Source organism: Neopsephotus bourkii, unplaced genomic scaffold (assembly GCF_033783945.1).
Source record: "Neopsephotus bourkii isolate Nb327-2 ecotype Australia unplaced genomic scaffold, CSIRO-AGI_Nbou_v1 NB_1232, whole genome shotgun sequence".
NCBI lineage: Eukaryota > Metazoa > Chordata > Aves > Psittaciformes > Psittacidae > Neopsephotus > Neopsephotus bourkii.
The window spans coordinates 535,397-548,052 of record NW_026901717.1 but is presented as its reverse complement, the minus strand read 5'-3'; the positions used below and the strand labels follow the sequence as shown (position 1 = coordinate 548,052).

At 39.6% G+C, this 12,656-nt stretch overlaps 1 protein-coding gene across 2 annotated transcripts in view; it reads left to right on the top strand.

Annotated features, from left to right (window-relative positions):
• The first annotated feature begins 794 nt into the window (after positions 1-794).
• Positions 795-12,656, top strand: part of ARB2A (ARB2 cotranscriptional regulator A) — a 290,622-nt gene continuing 278,760 nt past the window's right edge. The window contains exon 1 of one of the 2 annotated variants that reach the window (XM_061364340.1): positions 795-819. The gene's annotated coding sequence lies outside the window, so the exon portion shown is untranslated. The remainder of the gene's footprint in view (positions 820-12,656) is intronic. The other variant, XM_061364339.1, reaches the window with a different exon arrangement.

Here is a 12,656-nt window from a genome sequence, read left to right as displayed (position 1 = left end):
TGCCTTACTGAAATATCTTTAATTATTGGAGCTTTTTTCACCAGTGGCTGGATTTTGTCTGTTTTCTTCAGGTTGCTTATTCAGTGATTGCAGCCAATTATGACTGTATGTTAATCTGCTAGTTGACTTGACTGTGGTCTTTACTAATGTTTGGGAGAGCCTCTCCTTATAATTACTCAGTGGGAATTTATCTGTTGGTCTCTCTTCTTTTTAAGTTCACAACCTTATTTTTTCTTTTGCCCCCTGAAGACTCAGCGCTGACTTTGGAGGTTTTGTCCATTGCAGGCTCTATAGAAAAAGTTCTGAATGCAACTCTATTGCTGCTACTTTGAATTTGACCCAGTGTTCCTTCAGGGAACAATGTGCAATGGTGGCTGAGGAGTTTTTTAGATTTACAATAGATTCCTGGAATTCTTTGAAGTTAAGCATACAGACAAAGAATGAATGGATATCTTCTTTTTTTTTTTTTTTTTTCCACTCGCTTACTGAAACAAATTGGATAACAGTTGGCAGGAAAACATCTGCTTATGAAATTTAATGATGCCCTATGAATTTTTTTTTGTGCATTATAGGAAACTGTTTTATTCTCTTTGTTAAGTGTGGTCATGTATCTATCTACTTAGCCTGTAGATTAGTTTCACCGATTTGCACTGAAATATAGAGAATTCCTGAAATACAATTTAATGGGTTTATATTAGTTGTTTTGTTGGAATGGAAGTTCCTCAGTTTTTTAAGTGACATGGTTAGAATGTGCATTATATAGACAAACTTTTTTTATTTTTCAGAGGAAGACTCTGGAATGAGGACTGACTACTATTAGTGAGTTTAACTATTCACAGCATTCCTCACACTGTACTTTTAATGCGACCGTGTCTTTCTGGAAAGTGAAAAGACAGCATTTAATTTTCTATAACCTTTGCTTTTCTGCTCAGCTCATCATCGGTTATTTATCAGTGCTGGTTTTGGCAGTGGGTTTTGTTTTATGGCTGGCTGCTTCTAGGAATGAGGCTGGGACCCACGAGTAGTTTCCCTGCAGCTACAGACCCACCCTGTTAATAGAATGCCCATGGTGCGGTTTCACAGCCTGTTCACATTTGTGCCCCTACTGTTGGAAGGGACAGCACGCCTTTCTTCTTCTTGCCCCATCCCTCTTGGACGTAAGAGATCACCTGACTGTGTAGCAGTGCAGTTTTATGTAGTTGCGTTTATTCGCGTTACACTTTCCTGAACAGTATTGACCTCCAGCTTGATGTAACTGAAGTTTGTATTCTGATGAGCAGGTGAACAAAAAGGAAAGATGAACTGTAGAATTTATCAGGCTAATTTTAGGTGTTTCTGCTTTACAGTTAATTTCTGGTTTCTTCCAGCTTCCTGTTGCCCAGCAAATGCCGAAGGGGGTCAGTCTATGCAAAGCCTGCTATATAGTCATTTTAGGTTTCGAAGTACTGGTTTTTAATATCTACCTGAAATAAGTTTTATGTTAGCAGCTGCTAATACTAGCTGAAACCATGTATTTAGTACAGTGGTAAATTTAGTAAACTCCTCTGTCAGTAAATAGGGTTTTTTTCTCAGGTAGACAAATGAAAGAAAGTGTCCTTTATCATATGTCTATAAAGGGTGATGATGTTTAGCATGAGAAATGGTACATGGTGTCCGATGGACTGCAAATCGACCAGTTCTGATGTTGACTGGAAGCAGGTCTGTGCCTGAAGCACCAGTGGCACTGAATGCTGGTATTTATGTTTCTTGATGTTTGTGTATCTATAGTCAGGCCCATCATAGTACAGTGTTCCTCTTGGTAGTTTATTATCAGTTGTTAATTAGGAAGTTTTCCTGTTTGCTGCAAATTTCAAGTCAAAGTTTAAATATTTTTTTGAGAAGGACACATAGAAGATATTTTTGACTGTATTGAAAAGACTCTTGATTACTCTTAAGTCTCTCCAGGCATCTCCAAGAAGTAGGTAAGAAAGATGAAATTTAATAAGAAGGTATCTTTGGAAATTGTGCACTGTTTCCCAAGATGGCTAGGCTGGATTTTTCTGAATTATAAGCTTCATAAAGTTGCCATTTTCCATTTGCAATTAAATATTTTAAGATATTTGTTTTGAATTCTCTGGACATTTCAGCTGCAATATACATACTGAACTGGCCTACTGAGCTTTCTTTGCCATGTCAGCTTTATGCAGATGGATGACAAAAGCTCCTGGTGAGACTCAGGAAAAATGGGTTCTCCTGTTGCTCATCATCCCTTTACTGAAGTATATTTTGGCTTAGGAACAGGTGTAGCAGACCTCATTTGTGTTTCATTTCTGCTAAATGGTGGGAATTAGGAGGTCTGTTGTACTTTGCAGCCATTTTACACCTGTGTGCTTGAAGGAAAAAACTATCTTGATTTATTAGTGAAATAACAGCTAGTCTGGGAAGACAGACAAGGTGATTCTGACTGATCATGTTGTCAGTGTGCCATGTACTCTCCAGGTTGCCTTGAATTTTGCATTGAAGACCAAGCCCAAAAAATAACGTGGTTAAAGTTTCTTTTGAAGTTTTGCAAGCCAGGTTTTGCAAAGCCTGGAAATGGACATCTGAGCGGATGTTGTATTTGTGTGTAGCACCATTAGCATATAATACATGCAAATCTCAGTCTCCTTGTTTAGCTGAAGAAGATGCTAAACCATATTCTTTCTTTGCTTTCATCCTTCTTGTCTTAAGGACTGGAGTATAGCCAGGCAATCTTGAAAACATCTGGCTTTTTCTTAACAGATGAGTGTGTAACTCCTCCTGTAGTACATGTGTGCCATAAAGCCATCTCAAGAAATAAGATGTTGAGTAAGTGGATCAGATATAAATAAAAACAGATACCCACAGTCAAAAACAAAACTGGAAGCATGTTGAAAGGAGAAATATGCTAACAGGAAGACTCAGTGAAATAGTCATTAGATAAAGGCATTATGGAAATATGGTGAAATGAGGGATAAATAAGTATGCTCATGCACACAATCTATATCTCTGTTGAAGAATAATAGTCTGTGTACTGAAAGTGTCTCCCCACTGAAGCATACAATTAAATCTTATGAAATAAAAGTTGAGTGACTGGGAATTGTGTGTATCTGTATGTTGGTAGTTATCAAGCTGCAAGACTGTGTTAATATAGCTGCTCACCTCCAAGGCAAGGCGAAGGATTTCAGAGGAGGCACAACCATCAAAATAAAGAAAGCTCTTAATAAATGCAAGCTTGCATTTGATACATGCTAGTTGATAAGTGAAAAAATCAGTGGAGTTTTGTTGATACTTTATTCTAAATGTTTGCATTTTGGAATAGCAAGGTTTGAAATTTAGAAAAATAAATATTACCTATCGCAATGATGACTTATCAGGTCCTTCGTTTGCTTTATCTGTATTTTATTTCTTGTGCTTGTTGGCAAATCAGGCTAAAAAGTTTTCAGCCAGATGTATGTTCCTGCCTTGTTCTGTTGTCTCAGTTGCACCAGGTCATGAACTAAATATGCAAATTCATAAGTATACTCTTAAAAAAAAATAAAAAAGGGGCCAGAAGTGGGGAGAGGGGCATGAGGAGAAAGAAAGGTAGCTTTAACTTGGATCAGGTTCCTGTTCTAGTTTAACTCAGATCTGTTTTCCTGAAACGGTTTGCAATGCATTGCTACAACCAGTTGTGCCAGCACAGCTGAGGAGATAGCATGGGTAGGGGGTGGGACCACTTAAGTCATTTTGCAAAGACTTATTTAGGAATATGTCCTTTGATTCTAAGACCTGGGGGCAAGAATGGTCTTTGTTCTGTATTTGTTCTCTGTGACACAGTGGGGTACTTGTTATCTGTCTGGATGAAGTTGAGCGCAGCTTTCCCTTGGGTTAGATTTAACATTTCTCAGTATAAGAAATTGTCCTCAATTTTTAGAAATTTCAAGCATGTTCTGATAATGGCAACATAAAAGCTCCAGGTTATCTCACTCTGTGTTATGTCCAGTGTGATAATGAAACTTTTATTTCCCACAACATGCAATAGATGCTTAGCAACCATGCTATGCAAGCTTTCGTATCTGTAGTAAACCACAGCTAGTATCCTGACTTGTACTTTATTTTTAAGACGTGATTTTCTGTTTTCAGTGACTCAGAAAAGGACATTTTTGGTGTACAGTGCCATTTGTTCTCCATTGTTGCTCTTTCTAAATAGGTTATGTCTCTTGATTTCTGGCATCACATTGATGTGAATCATACAACCAACTTCATTAATATCAGATAGGTTGAAGGTACCTTCCTGTAGGAGTGCTTTAAGTTCTTGTTCGTTATCTTCCCAACAGCATTCTGTGGGCAATTAAAGATTTAAAAAAAAAATCATTTTTTTTTTTCCTGTTAGTTCTGTTCTCCTTGTTTGTATTTCTGGTGAATACTTAAGTACGCATAAAAAATAGGATAACTCCCTAAGGAGTAATTGTGAGAGGATCACACTGAAATAACCAGAAGTTTGAATTCTTGCCTGTGTGAGGTAGTTGGTTTAGGTAGGAGAGGAGGAATGGAAATATGCTGAATGGGAATTTCAGTATCTTGATACCAGCCAATATCTGCATTTTCCTGGGATGAGAGACTTTTGCCTGTTCGTATCAGAGACAGTAGTTAATGACTTTGGGAAGCTCAAGAAGCTTTGAGGTGGCATTTGCCTACCCAGTGATGTCCAGCGATGTCCAGAGGGAATACTTAAAACCATATTGCTTAGAAATTTTCTGAGAATTAACATCTTTAAACAGTACTACTAATGGGGATATAAGAAAGCTTTGTACTTATGGTAGTTTTAAACTATTGAGCTTTCCAGAGTACATGATGCTGTAATGTGGTGCCTCAGTGGTTTGGATGAGAAACACGGTATTTGACGAGGTTTTTTTTTTTTGACTACTTTTGTGTCAGGTCTCAGTTTCAGCAGTCTTAGTGTGTAAAAATCTTCAGTGATTCCACCTGTGCAAGACATGGTGTGCTCTTTTCATTGTTTGGATATGTCTCCTGGCACCACAGAATAGCCAAGTGTGCCTGTTCCACCACTGTACTGTCATGAGGATGAACAGTGGAAGTGGACAACTGGGAGTTTGGCCTGAGGGAAACGCTTGATGGCTTTGTAATCCACGTGCTCATTTGGTAATGGCAGGATGAATGAAACCAGGGCACTGAAGTAGAGTGGATGAGCAGAAGTTTGGAATGAGGAGTTGGGTTGGTGGTATGTCTATGAAAGAGCTTGAAAGGACGACTGAGGGGGGATTGAAGAGGGATAGAATGTCACTAGAAGCTGTTGGGGTGGAATGATGGGGTGGTTGTGAAGAAGTAGGAGAGGATGATTAAGAGGCACTTAAACATGGGGGAAGAGGAATTGAGGATGGCAGAAATATCAGGGTTGGACTTAAAGCTTGAAAGAGGAAGGTCAGGCAAAAAACTGAGTAGCTCTTTATCAAATGAACACTTTCATTCTGCCTTTTCACAAAGGAGGAAATGCAGTGGAAAAAACAAATGAGATAATGTCTTTAGTATTGGTTTGCATGGCAAGGTTTTGGCTGGGGGGGGGTGGTGGGGGATGTGGGATAGTTTCTGTGAGAAGGTGCTGGAAGCTTCCCCACGTCTGACGGAGACAATGCAGCCTGCTTCAAGATGGACCTGCCACTGGCCAAGGCCGACCCCATCAGCAGCAGTGGTAGTGCCTTTGGGATAACATATTTACAAGGGGAATTAAAAAATAAGCCGTGCCACTGGAGCTGGAGAGGAGTGAGGATGTGTGAGAGCAGCAGCTCTGCGGACCCCAAGGTCAGTGAGGAAGGAGGGAGGAGGTGCTCCAGGTGCCAGAGCAGAGGTTCATTCCCCTGCAGTCCATGGTGCAGAACAAGGTGAGACAAGGCTGTCCCCTACAACCCATGGTGGTCCACGGTGGAGCAGGGGGATGCCTGAAGGATGCTGTGAACCTGGGAAGCCTGTGCTGGAGCAGGCTCTTGGCAGGCCTGTGGCCCCAGGGAGAAAGAAGCCCACAGTGGAACAGGTTTGTTGGCAGGACCTGTGACTTGGTGGGGGACCCACACTGGAGCTGTCTGTGTTCCTGAAGGGCTGCACCCTGGAGGGGACCCTTGCTGAAACAGTTCATGGAGAGCTGCAGCCTGTGGGAAGGACCCATGTTGGAGAAGTTGGTGGAGGACTGTCTCCCATGGGAGAGACCTCACGATAGAGCATGGAAAGAGTGTGAGGAGGTTGTAGCCACAGAGACAGTGTGGGATGAATTGACCACAACCCCTGTTCCCTGACACGTGGACTGCTGGAGGAAAGGGAGGTAGGGAATTTAGAAGTGAAGTTGAGCCTCCAGGCTCAGGTGTTCTAAGACTTGCGTGTATTTCTCATTACCCTACTCCAGTTTGATCTGTAGTAAATTAATTTCCCCAAGTCGAGTCTGTTTTGCCCATGATGGTAATTGGTGTGTGTTCCCTCCCTGCCTTTATCTCCACCCACGAGCCTTTTGTGGTATTTTCTCTTCCTTGTCCACCTGAGGACAGTGATAGAGCAGATAGTGGGCACCTGGCGCCCACCACACCTTTGTTAATTACTTGGATGATGGTGGTGTAGAGAGTACATTTATTAATTTTACATAGTACCAGACTGGGAGAGGATTCAAATTCTGTGAAGAATAAATATAGAACTTCCAGTGGCTTAGAAAAATTGAATAAAAAACCATAAAGGGAATAATGCTGTTTAAAAGGACAAATGCAAAAAGTACGGTGTTTAGATTAGATGGTTCCCTACATAAATACAAAATAGCAATAATTCTAGAAAAAAGAGTCTCAGATTTTTAGGTGAATCATAGCCTGAACTTGCGTCAGTAGCACTGTGCTCTTGCAATAAGGGTAATCATTCTTCTGGGATGTATAGTTAGAAGAGACATATTTAAACATCACATGGTAATTTCACTCCGCATTGCTTGGGCTGTGTCAGTTTTGGGCATCACATTTAAGAAGTGTTTTGAGCCCATGGGAGAGTCTTCCAGGGGAACACAACAAGAGTCTTCAGAAGTTTAGGGAAAAAAAGTGCAATGGGGAAAGAGAATTTGCTCAGACTAGAGGATTTTAAGAGAGGCAGCAGTCTGCAGGTATAGGAAAGGATGCCAAAAAGAAAGGGCATAAATTTCCTAAGAGTCAGGAAGAAAAGGGCTGTGGCAAAATTAGGAGAAATATGCTTCTGAAAAAGATAGCTTGATATTGGAATAGAGTTTTATTTACAGCCAAAATATTCATACCCTGTGAAGCAGATTAGTTGTCAGTGGTACTGGAGGACATGGTTTCTCTGTTACTGCTGGACAGTGCACTACCACCCACCTCTCATGGAAAGGAGAGCTCCAGCTTTGGTGGGGAGGTTTCCCCTTTCCTATTTCCTAAGACCCGTAGACTTGATGATGTTTTAATAGTGTCTTCGGGTAAGGAGGGCACACATACTAAGTGTGTGCTATCATCTTTGGAAACGTGGTATGGACACTTAAAGGTTTTATTCATATGCAGGATGATTTTAACCAGCTTAAAGGTGTTCTAATGCACTTAAAATAATGGTTACCAGTGGAATGAGTAATACCCAGTGTTGTCAGTTTTCACAAATTTGTCATGGCTGTGGCCCTGATGGTTTTGGCAGTTTCATGATGATAAATTTTGGCAGTTACACACAATTTGAAACAGAATCAAAAAGAAATTCCTAAAAACACAAAACTGAAACCCCTGAGACCATAAGCTGTTCAGACCATAAGCTGTTCATTCTTGCTCAAGCACATGCTGCACATAATGATTCTCACATTCCTTGTTAGAAGCTGTTCGTTGCTATTGTGGGAGGTGACTAACATATGTATAAATTTATATATATACACACAGACATACTTTTTGCATATTCATTTGTATTGCACTTAAAATTTTTCTTGCCTCCCCAGAACAGGATGGTGGTTATCTAGTCCCAACACCAGTGCCCAGAGCAGGGTCATCTAGAGCAGATTGCTTATAGCAGTGTTCATTGAGCTTTTAAAATGTCCCAGGACAGAGATTCTGTAACATCTGTTCCAGTGCTTGACCACCCTAAGAGTAAGGGAGCTTTCCCTCATGTTCAAATGTCCAGTTTGTGCTCATTGCCTTCTCACTAGGTACCAGTGGGAGGACTGTGGCTCAGTGGCCTTTCCTCATCAGGTTTTTAATAGGGATTAACCCCACTCTGAGGTTCTTCTTCTCCAGGCTGAATAGTCCAAGCTCTCTGAGCTTTTCCAGGCTGCTCCAAGCCTTTAAATGTCTTTGTAGCCTTACACTGGTCTTGCTCCAGTATGTCTGTGTCTCTGTCGTACTGGGGATCTGGAACCAGACACATCACTCCAGATGAGTCTCAGCAGGGAAGAACAGAGGAGAAGGACTGTGTCCCCCAGTCTACAGGCAGTGCTTTTCCTAAAGCAGCTACAATGTCATTGCCAGCCATCTTCACTGACTTGTTTCTCCAGGTCTCATTCTAAGCTTTTGAGCAACAGTAGATGTATATAGTCTTGAAAATATTTGTTACCTTCTTCAAAATTGTGATGTTTTTCATTTCCGAACTTCAGAAGCTTGAGATAATATTCATGATGTTTGGTGAAGTTTCAGTGACAGAAATGGAGAAATTTTGAATGGAGAAATTTGCTTCAGCTGATTCTTGCAAGACTTGAGAAGTACTTTGTAGTGGAGTGATTTTTAGGTCTAGACTTATTTTGGTAGCTGCTTTCCATTCAGTTTAGAACCTATACCTAATTCTTATGGTAGCTAAACAGCTGACTAGTTCAGACATGTTTTACCAGCAATACAAAAATAATACTGCTCTTACTGCTGCAGTTGGCTTGGTTTTAAAGCACTTGAGTCCTAATTTCAAATAATTTTTCATGTGGAGTAAATGATGCTTAAGTTCTTAGGTTCTTTTAGTACTGAGTATCTCCAAGGGCAGTGGTCTGTCCTTGTTCATCTTCCCATATTTTTTGAGGGAACTTTATCAGATGTTTTGTGTCACCTTCTGGATTTGTACCAAGTCTGCTAAACTTCATCTACATCAAGAAGGCATGTATTTATTTTTTTTCTAGTGTTGCTTGTATTTTATTAACAAGGTTGGGGTTTTGTTATTATTACTTTCCATCTGCTTTTCTCTCTTATTTTAACTGTTTTTTTCTGTATCCTTTTTCATGGTTTACAGTAGAATTTAATAACAAAGCATGGTCAGTCTGAAATTTTTGGTTTCTCTAAGATTTTCTTTCTTTTCCTTTTTCCTTCTTCTCCAGCACAAGGAGGGCAAAAGGTTTTTGGTTCTCACACTGTCACATCTTTAAGCTGTTGTAACTGAAATTTTGCTTCTGCTTTCATTTGGGGGTATGTTAAAAGCATAAAAGATTGAAGGGTTGGCTACACTATCATGTGGATCCTTGTAACACTCTTTTGCTGTGCTGTAATTGTTCTTTGGCAGTTGTTGCGATATTTTTCTTTCCAGATTCATTGTGTCCTGTGTTTATTCTGCTAATGTGACTTTATAATGCTTGGTGAAGCTTTCAATTAATTAAAAAAAATAAAAAAAAATTCTAGTTTACGAAAGGATACTGTGGTGCTATTTCAGTGAAGATTTTATTGGAAATTGTCAGTTATGTGAGAAAATGTATTGCCTATAATGTAGTTTCAGAAGTGAGTCAGTGAGGCTGCTGCAGGTTTGTAATTTTTCCACTTTATAGTGTATCTCTGCTTCTCTTGTGTTAATTTTCAGTATGAAGCTGTATGGCCAGGTGCTCTACAGGTTGATATAAAAATAAGAACTTTAACATGGACAGACCTTAGTATGTATGTATTTTGTTTACATGACTTTCAATGTTCGACATTACCTGTCTGATCATGAGTTGACACAAAGGTAGAATAATGGAACAGATTGTTTACTCTTGTCCTTTAAATACTGTTCTTGTATCCATAAACTCTCTTGTAGCTGTTACATTTTTCGGCTACCACATTATTCAAATGACTAAGTTGTGTTTAACAGCAGTGTTCCTTCTATAAAGGCATCTAATTGCAGTCTGAAAGAGTCAAGAAGACTGCTACTTCCTCTGATGTAATGGTTAGTCATAGTCTTTTCTGAGAGTGATTATTAATGTTAACTCAAAGAATGATAAAAGCAGCTTTAAGGGAAGTCCTTTGTTAATAATTTTAAATAATATTTGGAATGATAAGGAAATCCTAGAAGGTGGGAAAAGTGCTGACAGTGTGTCAGTACCAGTACTTGGTAGAAGAGGGTGGTTCAATCCAGACAATAATAGATTGTTTAGCTGTCTGACACAACTTGGATAAAATATGGGGATCCTAATGAAAAATTCTATTAATAATGAAATGACAAAATAAACTGTTCAGGTAATGAGTTTGGTTGATTGCAGTTACTGCTCCAGTATAACAGATAAAACATTTTGTAAAGGGAGTACTTTAAGGTAAATCATTCAAATTTCAAGACTGTTTAATATCAATAAAATAGTCATGTCATGAGGCACTTGATGTCTTTCTGAAAAGTTTTTAAGTAACAGTTATTAGGAGTTTAGTCTTCCCTAAATACTGCTGAGGCGTGATCTTGGCAAATACTGTTAAATCATTGATTTTGTTTTCTAGCAGCAGTACTGGTCGGGATGTAGCTCTTCTAAAAGGGAGCTGGAGGTGCTGTGGGATGGCAAGCTGAACAGTGCCAACATCATGTCCTTCCTTGTACTGATAAAGCGTACCTACAGTACTATGTATGTTTTTTTCCCTCATTTCAAGAGGGGCATTGAAAAATTAAGAGAAGCACCCATCACCAGGATGATTAGTATGTTGGAAGGATGATGAGCAGGTTAGAGAAGTCAGCATTTAGTGAAAGGTTCAAGGAAGTCTGTAGAGAAGAGAAGGCTTGGAGGGATTTCATCAGTCATCCAGTACCTTCTGGTGGTTGTAGAGGAGCTGTGTTTTCTGTTCATAAGGATGCGTGGTGAGAGAAGAAATTTCATCTGTGTATAAGAAAAAGAAAATCTGTTAGAAATACTAAATATTCGAGTAAGTTCCTTAAAGGCGTAGCGGAATTTCATTAACTGGAAATACTGAAAGCTTGTCTTAGCAACATCCTGGCTTACCTGATGCAAGTTGTAACAAAGGAAGGTCCAGTGGAAGCTTGGGAACCAGACCTCTTCCAGACATCTTTTTCAGCCTAGAAAGGCACTGCTCTACAGTGCGATGGTTAGAGCTGTCTGGCAGTCTTGGCTCTGGGCAGAAATAGCAAGGTTGTATAAGGCAGTAGCAGAGCTGTCTAGAGAAATGTGATTATAGCTAACTGACTGAGGCAATTAATGGAATATTTTTAATGTAAATATTAGATTTTGCATTTTTAAAGCTGAACCAGTAAGGAAAATGAAATTTAATTGCTTTGCTATTTTTTTAATCTTTGTTCTTTTTATTGTTTTGTAATGGAAAAAGAGGAGCCACTAATGTAAAAAAATCAAAGATAGTTATGTTGCAGTCAGAATTTTAAGATCAAGTTAATTTAAATATTGAGCTAAAAGGATAATATGTTTACGTTATTCACATTATTTATATATATATCTCAATGTAGTGCTGTGTTTTGACAATCAGCAGAAGCAAAGCTGTGGATTGTATGTGTTTAACAGGGCTATTTGCTTTTCCTGCCAGCTAGTTGAAATGAAGCACTGCTTCTTGGTTCGGCTGGCCAAATATCATGTGCTGCCCCTCAAGTTGAGGGCAGAGCAAAGATGTTTGAGATACTGTACTAGTAAAGCCGGGAGAAATGATAAAATCGAAGGGATGGGTATCCTACAGTAGGAGAAGCTATGGGCAGAGCTGTAAGGCAGATTTCTTGAGGCAGATGCTGGTGCAGAGAGGAGATAGGCATACTATGGGGATTTGGGGCCTTTTAGTCTGATTCTGAAATAAGGTATTTTGATGATGAACTGATGTCTTCAGTAGCCCTCTGTGCTCTTTTCAGCTTGCATGATTTGATTTTTTTTTTTTATTTCTGCGTCATCAGAGTGTCTGCGTTAGACACAGAGTAGTGGAGTGGTGATATTTATTCTTTTCGTGTGCACATTCTGGAAGGTGTTGGAGGAAACAGGCATGTCACAGAAATCGGGGTGCTGCTTAGTTTTCCCTAGTCTCTTTTTGTGTTCCTCCTCAGCATGGAGCCTGGAGCAGAATTGGAAATATCTTGCTGTGTATGAGGACCTGGGCTGCAGACCTGGATTAACAGCATTGCCACCTGATTTGTCTGTCTTCTTCTCAGGAGTCTGAATGGCAGATAGCCCTTCTGAAAGTCATACTTAAGTAGTAAGAGCAAAAGGGGAGAGAAAAAAAAGTGGTTTTAAAGTATTAGAGACATATGCATACGTAGGGTTTTTTAGCAGCTTTTGGTGGTAGACTAAGCAGGAAGCAGTTCCCTAGAGTTTTCTAGTCTCTCTTCTTCTGTGGCCGTCCTGCAAATTACTTTGGTGTCTGTCCTAAGAGAAGGCTCTTTTAATAGTCTTCAAGTTTTGTGGTGTTCAGAGGCCTTTTTCTCTGACCCATGGGATTGCTTGAGAGAAGATAACATTAAAAAAAAGATTAAAAATTCTGGCTTTGTCCTGTAACTGCTTA